Below are 8,469 nucleotides of genomic sequence, written 5' to 3'. Positions count from 1 at the left end.
CAGGAAAACGGCAAAAGACTGTGCAAAAGGAGTTGCGTGCTTGACCCCGCATACTTCTTTTGTTCAAACCCCATTCTACTTATTAGGTGACGAAAAAACTACACTTACGCCAAACCAGCTGACAACATTCTTCAAATTGTGGGATAGTCAGTGTTTGTACGGAAGAAGTGCTGAAGAATTCCTTTTCCTTGCTGGATTACGCAGAACCGATTTTCCGGACACAAACCAGCTGGATGGATGGAGGGATGCTTTGATACGGGACGTCGACATGTGCACTCTTAGGCTAGACAAAAAAGAAAAAAAAAGAAAATGTTGCTTTCTTTTATTTGATCTAACGGCTTTTCTACTTCGAATAAATTGACCTTACCGTAAAAAACGAAAAACGGAATTTCTCAGCCCTTCTCTGCCCCACCGCCGAATTACCTTAGTTTTCCAACTGGTTATTTTCGAACAGTGCTCTATCCGCATCATTTCTGTACCGCTCGTGTTCAGCTTTCCGTTGTCGTGAAACCCAAGGCTTCACGAAGTGCATAAGCTCGTTCTCCAAGCGCACACCCGGATGTGCATATCCACATTCATTCAGAACATCCTCCGTCGTTTCCTTGTGTTCATCACGGCATGCGCATTGTTCTTCTTGTTTACTGAATATTGATTTATAACAACGTGTTCTAAGGCAACCCGACATCGCTTCAAACGGTAAAGCGCTTCAAGTTGAACTATCATGACATTACTCCCCCCTTGTTTAGTCTTATGTCTTTTCGGTAACAATCTACCAGCTCTCTTGCCGGCTCAATCCTGCAAAAATATGGGAACGGGGATTCTTCTAATACCCCTGTCACACAGCCACCACCAAACTCCGTTGAACACCGTCAACGTAAATCTCCCCTAGGGGGTTCGACGGAGAAGGAGTTGTGGCAGTGTCACACGGCAATGACAAGGTTGTAACAGTTGCCGCGAGGGGGCTCAGCTGGCGCTGTTTGATTTTCCGGAAAGTATTCTAATTTCATCCCTATTGATTTTTTTGTGAATCCTCGTTATGCGGATTTTACAAAAAAGCACTATTAAGTAGGTATGCGACTAACAAACCATTAAAATAATTTCAAATAAAAACGCATTTGCTAAATGTAGCAATGCTGCTAGTGACGCTGGCCACATTGTGCTTTTAGTTGTTTTGTTGCCTGTGTACATGCCCGGTACGAAAGTTCTTATGCTTCCTTGCCTCGTGAGCGCACATTTTGTGTTCTTCAGCCATGAGTGACACAGCGGACGACGTGAAGAAGTGGTACGATATTGCGCTGGTAATGACGTTGATCGGCTGGCGCCGGCCGGCCCGACTCGCGAGGCACGGTGTGTGTAGGGCATCGGTGTTGAGAGTAGCCAGCGTAAACTCAGCCGCTGTGAGGGGAGGCGTTCGTATTGTGAGGAGGTTGTGGGCGAGGGTTAGTAGGGAAAGACGTGGTAGTCAGTGTTCCCTGGGGGGGGGGGGGGGGGGAGTTGGACGCACAACAAAAGAAGAGCGCCTCGCCATCGGTGTCTCTGTTATCCGCACCTGCCGGCCGTCTACAGCCTCCGTCGTCCCATTAGACGACGGAGAGCAAACAGGAACACGTTTTCAGGGATGCTCAGGGGGAAGTAAGAAGAAAAGAATGAAAGTAGGTTAAGAAAGAAAAAAAGTAAAGTTTAAAGAAGGGGAAGGAACTGCACGTGCGGCGCTCTATCCGACACCTCCCAGTTCCTTCCTGACCCCCCCCCCCCCACCCCCGCCCTCACACACACACACATACACCCGAAAAGCACTGTGTCATATGCAGGTGCTGCCATATACCGCCCCCTGAGAGCTCAGGTGGGCACAAGAAAACGAATCCCCGGCCGCGCACACATTCCAACACACGACTGTGTGGTTCTGCGCCGGTGCCGCGGTCCCCCCTGTCCAGGTGAGGAGCTGACTCGGACCAGCGTCCTTTGTCAGAGTTGGGGTGAGGGGTATCGTTGGATGCCGCCGCGAAACACGGCTATATCGATTACAAACAGAAAAGTGGGAAGCGTATGGAAAGATTAAGGTAACAGAAGGCTGAGCCAGTTGATATAGATTCGTGCTCAAAGGTGGGGCGCTTGTGTTGTCATGACTTCTTTCTTTGTGTTTGCACGGCCCATCCTTTAACGTATATGTAAGGGACTTGAATTTGGTTGGAGGGACGTGGCATTTACGTTATAAGAAAGGAGAAATGTCTGTTTTTGATGATGCCCTGATCACCCTTCCGCCATCCACCCCCGCGCAGCTGGGGAATGACAACAAGGCGATTAGCGGAGCGCTATAATCCGGTCCAGCGCGGTGGAAGCTGGGGGACGGTGAGTGGACGTGACGTATTTGACGTCTGTGAAGGAAATCTGTGGGTAGAAAACACAGCTGCACGTCACGTGCGTGCCTCTGCACTTCCTGCAGCTGTTCCTCGCGCGTTGAAACGGGTGCCGAACAGGCAGCGTCGTTTCATATATGGATGCTGGTATGTGCATGTGCACACTTTGAAGCAACGAACTTCAAATCGAAACTCGTAGCTTTGCTTTTCGATAGCAAGCTGCGCTCTCGTTCGCGTTGTCGAGCTCCAGCTGATGAAAGCAGCTTCTCGTACCATAAGCAGGACTGATAGTTTGGCTAGTTGGTGATACATTATGGGCAGTACCAGCGCGTGCGATCTCGTACCCTTCGCATGCGATTTCCTTTATCTCGTAACTATTTTTTTTTGTGCCTTACGTACGCACGATGCTTATCACGTGAATGTAATGTCGTGTGCGACCACACGGTAGCGACGCTTCAGACATTAGAATCGACATGATTTTGTCTTACTCAGCAATGCAATGTAATCGACGAAGCGCAGGTTACTAAGGTACTCTCCACTCAGGAGACGAATTTCAACTCATGATTACGGAGTTAGACAAGGAGAGCAGAAAGGTGGGTCTCAAAATGAATCCGCAGAAAACGAAAGTAATGTACAACAACCTCGGAAAAGAGCAGCGCTTCGAGATAGGTAATAGTGCGCTTCAAGTTGTAAAAGACTATGTCTACTTAGGGCAGGTAATAACCGCGGAGCCTAACCACGAGATTGAAGTTGCCGGTACTTAGCTACGGAGCAGAAACCTGGAGACTTACAAAGAGGGTTCAGCCTAAATTGAGGACGACGCAGCGAGCAATGGAAAGAAAAATGGTAGGTGTAACCTTAAGAGACAAGAAGAGAGCAGAGTGGATTAGGGAACAAACGGGGCTTAAGGATATCATAGCTGAAATCAAGGAGAAATGGACATGGGCCGGGCATGTAGCGCATAGACAGGATAACCACGGGTCTTTAAGGGTAACTAACTGGATTCCCAGAGAAGGCAAGCGAATTAGGGGGAGACAAAGGTTAGGTGGGCAGATGAGATTAAGAAGTTTGCGGGTATAAATTGGCAGCAGCAAGCACAGGTCCGGGTTAACTGGCGGAACATGGGAGAGGCCTTTGTCCTGTAGTGGACGTAGTCAGGCTGCTGCTGCTGCTGCTGCTGCTGCTGATGATGATGATGATGATGATGATTTTGTCTTGAGGATCGCGAAGCTGTCCTACACCGCGGGTGGGAAGAACGGGGGAGGGGCCAGTTTTTGTGCTCCCCTGCCAACAGAGGCGTAGCCAGAAATTTCATTTTGGAGCAGGGGAGAGGGTGGGTTAACCATACTTAACGTATGTGTGTTCGTGCGTTCTTTTGTATGTGTGCGTGTATCCCCTTGGCTACGCACTGCCTGCCAAAGTCGGTGGCTTCAGTTAGAATCACCTTGTGCTGACAGTTGTGTAGAGTGTACACACAACCATTTGTATAGAGAGAATCCGGTACTGCACACGTCACACCCGTATCGCTAAAGCTAACCGTTTCCACATGCACATTTCGAAAAGTTGACATTACTGAACATAGTTGGTTCTGTTTGAGGCGAGCGTCATGAGTATCTAAAACATTCTGTCAGGCTCTCGACATTCATTCATGAAAAGGTTGACAGCTTTCTTTCACTCTTCCTTCTTTTCTTGTTTGGTAAACAGATCACAAGTGACATTCGTGTTGTTTGCTAACCTTATTATTATTTTTTTTTACTCTCGCAGTGATACGGGTTGTTGACTTTCGGTTCAGAGCCACGTATCGTATAACGTCGAAAAAGAACGCAAGGAATTCAGTCAGGCACAGCTGTGTGTATACATTCTAGAAAAAAAAAAACGATCAAACTCACGCGTACGATGAAATGTCGGACGATGCTCATGTGAAAAGGAAAAAAATGCTTACACGGTCCATTGCTGGTGTGTCTAGTCAAAACAACGCGCTAGTGTCCGCGGAGAACAACACGTCTCAGGTGACCATGCGCCTTTTTTTTTTCTCCGTAACAAGCACCGCTAAATACGACGTTCTGTGCACTTTCACCAGGCCACACTCTTCGTCAACAAACCCTTCCTTCAATTTCTGCGTGCATCGAATATGCTGCGTGTGCCCATGCCGCTCAGAACAATGGGCGAACAAACGTGTAAACAAGCCCAAAATAACGCTTTAAAGGTGCCCTAAAACCACTCCGATTTCAAAGGCGAGAGAGTGGTTTCTTTCACGCCTTCACCACCCTTCCGACAGTCGCCGTCTTGACATGTGAAAATATCAGCGCTAAGTGTGGAGCCTACCAGGATGTCATGTTTTACAGGCGATGCTTGTCCCTCCATTTGGCGTCCGTGCGCGCTCGGCACTGCAAAAAGCACGCTGCCTTGAAAATAAGCGAGGAAGCCCCTCAAAAAGGTTTTGCAATAGACTTCAACGTAGACATAAGATAATTGTAGAATAAGAGATCACAGTTCTCGGCGAAAAAAACTTGACCAAAAGAGTATTGATGAGTTGATTTTTACTGTAGGTATGTGCCTAGATCTTTAGACTTCTCAGAAAAACCTGGAACACAAGGCACACGTCGCGCAATGTATATCCCAACAAATCCACCGCCATTCTAACGATTCTCAGATTCACTTTTGAAGTAAGTTCTGCTTGCCGCAAACTCGTTGGGCTTGCGAGGGAAACTCTTCGTTCGAGACGGCTGTCAGATGTCCCATATAGTAGACTACGGAGTTCTCTAAGTCGTTGGCCACTTTCTCTTTACACGCAAACGTATCTACAGTAAGCAAACTTTATGATGTTATGTTGAATTGTTAATGACGTCATAGGCGTATCAGCCGGGAAGACAAGGGGGGTGCTAGCCTCCCCCCCACCCTGAGAAAAGTGGGGGGGAGGGCTGAGCCCCTCACTTTCGACAGTGGTCTCTCTTGGCTGCACGTTGTGGAAGCCAACAAGTAAGGCGTAGTTTTCCATCACAACAGTAATCACTCAATTATGTTTTTTTCTGGGAGATTGAAATTGTTACGAGGATAGGTTACAACGTAGTGAAAGTTTGCGAACATTATCGCTGTGATAATTTTTATTGTAGCCTCTCTTATATATATATATATACGCCTGAGGTAAATTTGTCCCCCCCCCCCCCCCACTCGCGAACGAGATGGTACGCCACTGATTGACGTGAAAGTCTATGGTACAAAACCTTTTGCAAACATCCCCCGCTCCAGCAATTTTCTAAATTCTTCCTGAATTGCTGACCTCGAAGGCGAAATAAACTTACATTTCAATATATACGATTTATGTCACTCATTTAACATTAAATGGGGCAACACTCGTGTAACGAACGGTTACTCAAACATACGAAACCCACAGCGTCGCCCACTTGTCATGATTCAATACGTGGAGATGCGTGGATTTTTTTGGGCCGCACGCTGTTATCTCCACTGGCGCTGTCAAAAAGGGCTCAAAGCGATGCGAAATCAGCTGACCACGCACGATGGCCAAGCGAGACAAGGTAGAACCGGCGTGTGAGTGCACGGCGAAGCAGGGCGAGAGATGATTCACAACCTATTTTGATTGATTGATTCGTGGGGTTTAACGTCCCAAAACCACCATATGATTATGAGAGACGCCGTAGTGCAGGGCTCCGGGAATTTGGACCACCTGGGGTTCTTTAACGTGCACCCAAATCTGAGCACACGGGCCTACAACATTTCCGCCTCCATCGGAAATGCAGCCGCCGCAGCCGGGATTTGAACCCGCGACCTGCGGGTCAGCAGCCGAGTACCTTAGCCACTAGACCACCGTGGCGGGGCCAGAAGTAGTTTATAAAAAGCTTTAAATGACCCCTCGAGCTACTTGCTGCCGTACCAACACAGCACTGAAACCGATCTGATACTGAAACCTATCCGGCGCAACCTTTCATAGTGGCAAAGGGTGTGTTCTTTGTCGGCGATGCATTTGCGAGAAAGTGTGTCCCATAGCACCGTCCAAGATAATCCTGCAAATAAGAGGCATTCGCGTTTGTCACGGGTTTCGTGAGCCGGTGATTGATAGGAAACTTCCAGAGGAACAAGTGAGAATCGACGGTGTGTGAGAGACATTGAGGTGTGTGCGTCATGGCGCAGTACCGCACCTCGAACGAACGGCAAAGAATTCCTTAACGTGCACCTGAATCTATAAAGCCGATAGTTATAGTTTAGGGCTGGAATACCAGGCATTTTTCTAACTATTGCTCATTTTCCTGGGTCTAAGTGAAAAAAAAAAAAAAACGCTTTCAGTTCACCGGGGCTTACGGCTGAGCGGATAAAGGGCAGTGGATCAACACGGCGCTTAGAACTTGTCATCAATCTGTCAAGCTTACGCTCGCGTTACCAGCGCGGACTTCTGTGACAATTTCTCTATAGGTAGAATACCTGTAGGGGAGTAGCTATGATTTTCCAGCATTTTCTAACGCTCTGCAATCCATCCCAGCGTTTTTTAGCGGCAGTCGCATACGACACCTATCCCAAACACCTTAAGATGTCATGTGTGCTTCGGGGATTAAGCAATTCATTCGTTCATACTTTTTTCTCTATTCCGGAGAAAGCTTTCAGATAGTCGTAAAAAAAAAAAAAGCACACGTTGCCTGCCAGCCCGGCTGTGTCAGCAAGGCGCAAGGCTTTGCAGACAGCCGCAAACTCGTACAGCTGCTTCGTCTCTGCTCATCGAGGAATGTGTCGCCATTGTTTGTTTATCCCACGGACAGCGTGGGTGGCGCTCTCTAGCGGCTTTCCACCGCAGCGGCTGCGGGCTTCGCGGAGGACGATAAAAAGAGACGCCGCGCGCTCGTGTTTGCGGCGGCGAGCCACGGTTGCGGGCTTTAAGGCTTGCTTACTTAGCGTCGGGAAAGAATAAAAAAGAAGATAGTGAATCGAGATCTCTTCGGCAAACCTCAACTCCGAAAAAAAGCGAGAGGTTGCCGCATGCAAACGGTTGGGTCCACGTGCTGTCTTCTTTCCTTCTACAGCTCAACCCCCGCCCCGCCACAGGTGCGAGAGAGCAGACGACATCCGGGCGTCCGCCATTTTGTTTGTCAAAGGCGTGAACGGCCCGTCGATTCGGGGATCGGCTTCAAAGAAAGGGCAGTCGTAAAAAGGGACGAAAGTATTCTTGACGTTGACTGCATAAATGACGTCGTCGTTTTAATGTTTTTAACTTTCCGAGTTGGGCTTTGAACGCGTGTTGCGGAGGACAAAAGGGGCTCGCTTTAAAGTCACCGGTGCTCTTCAAGTCGCCTTTACGCAACAGGTGTGGGAGTTTCTGCATCGCGACAGAGGTTCTCCGGAAAGAGCATGAAGCCGTTGGTAGAAAGTACATGAATTCGTAAAAAAAAGCTAGAAAAAATTTGGTGAAGATCAACAAGAATAATGTAACTGAATTTGATCCACCATTTTTTTTTGCTTGTTCCTCCGTTGACGTCTGTATCTATCTATCTATCTATCTATCTATCTATCTATCTATCTATCTATCTATCTATCTGTCTATCTATCTGTCTGTCTGTCTGTCTGTCTGTCTGTCTGTCTGTCTGTCTGTCTGTCTGTCTGTCTGTCTGTCTGTCTGTCTGTCTATCTATCTATCTATCTATCTATCTATCTATCTATCTATCTATCTATCTATCTATGTGCAATGATTCGCTACTTACCCAGTGATTTTTCAAAAAACAATAAGCCCATAGATGAAAAAGTGAAACCAGAGCGATACGGTTGCGCTTTTTCCAAATGCGAACTCGAGCGGACTCGGTGGCGCAACGGTAGCGCGTCTGACTCCAGATCAGAAGGTTGCGTGTTCGAATCACGTCCGGGTCATATTCGCTTTTAACTTTTTTTTTTTTGCTGCTGCTGCATGTCGTTGGTATTGTTGCGCCTTTGGGTAGCGTGGTGCGGACTCGGGCCATCCGAGTCCCCGGAGAGGACGAGTAGAGAAGCCGGAGAAGGAGAAAAAAACGTTTATATACAGTATTTACATGGTAGCGTGGTACAACATGAAAAGAGAATCACACCCGAGCGCCTCTGCGCTAGCGTTTTTATACATCGTCCGCCTTCCCAAGAT

At 47.8% G+C, this 8,469-nt stretch overlaps 1 non-coding gene across 1 annotated transcript; it reads left to right on the top strand.

Moving 5' to 3' along the window:
• The first annotated feature begins 8,153 nt into the window (after window positions 1-8,153).
• TRNAW-CCA (transfer RNA tryptophan (anticodon CCA)) lies at window positions 8,154-8,225 on the top strand. The gene has a single exon. It is a non-coding gene; the product is annotated as a tRNA-Trp (tRNA).
• Window positions 8,226-8,469: the final 244 nt, after the last annotated feature.

This window comes from Rhipicephalus microplus, chromosome 5 (assembly GCF_043290135.1).
Source record: "Rhipicephalus microplus isolate Deutch F79 chromosome 5, USDA_Rmic, whole genome shotgun sequence".
NCBI classification, from domain to species: domain Eukaryota; kingdom Metazoa; phylum Arthropoda; class Arachnida; order Ixodida; family Ixodidae; genus Rhipicephalus; species Rhipicephalus microplus.
This window is presented reverse-complemented; position numbering and strand designations above follow the sequence as displayed.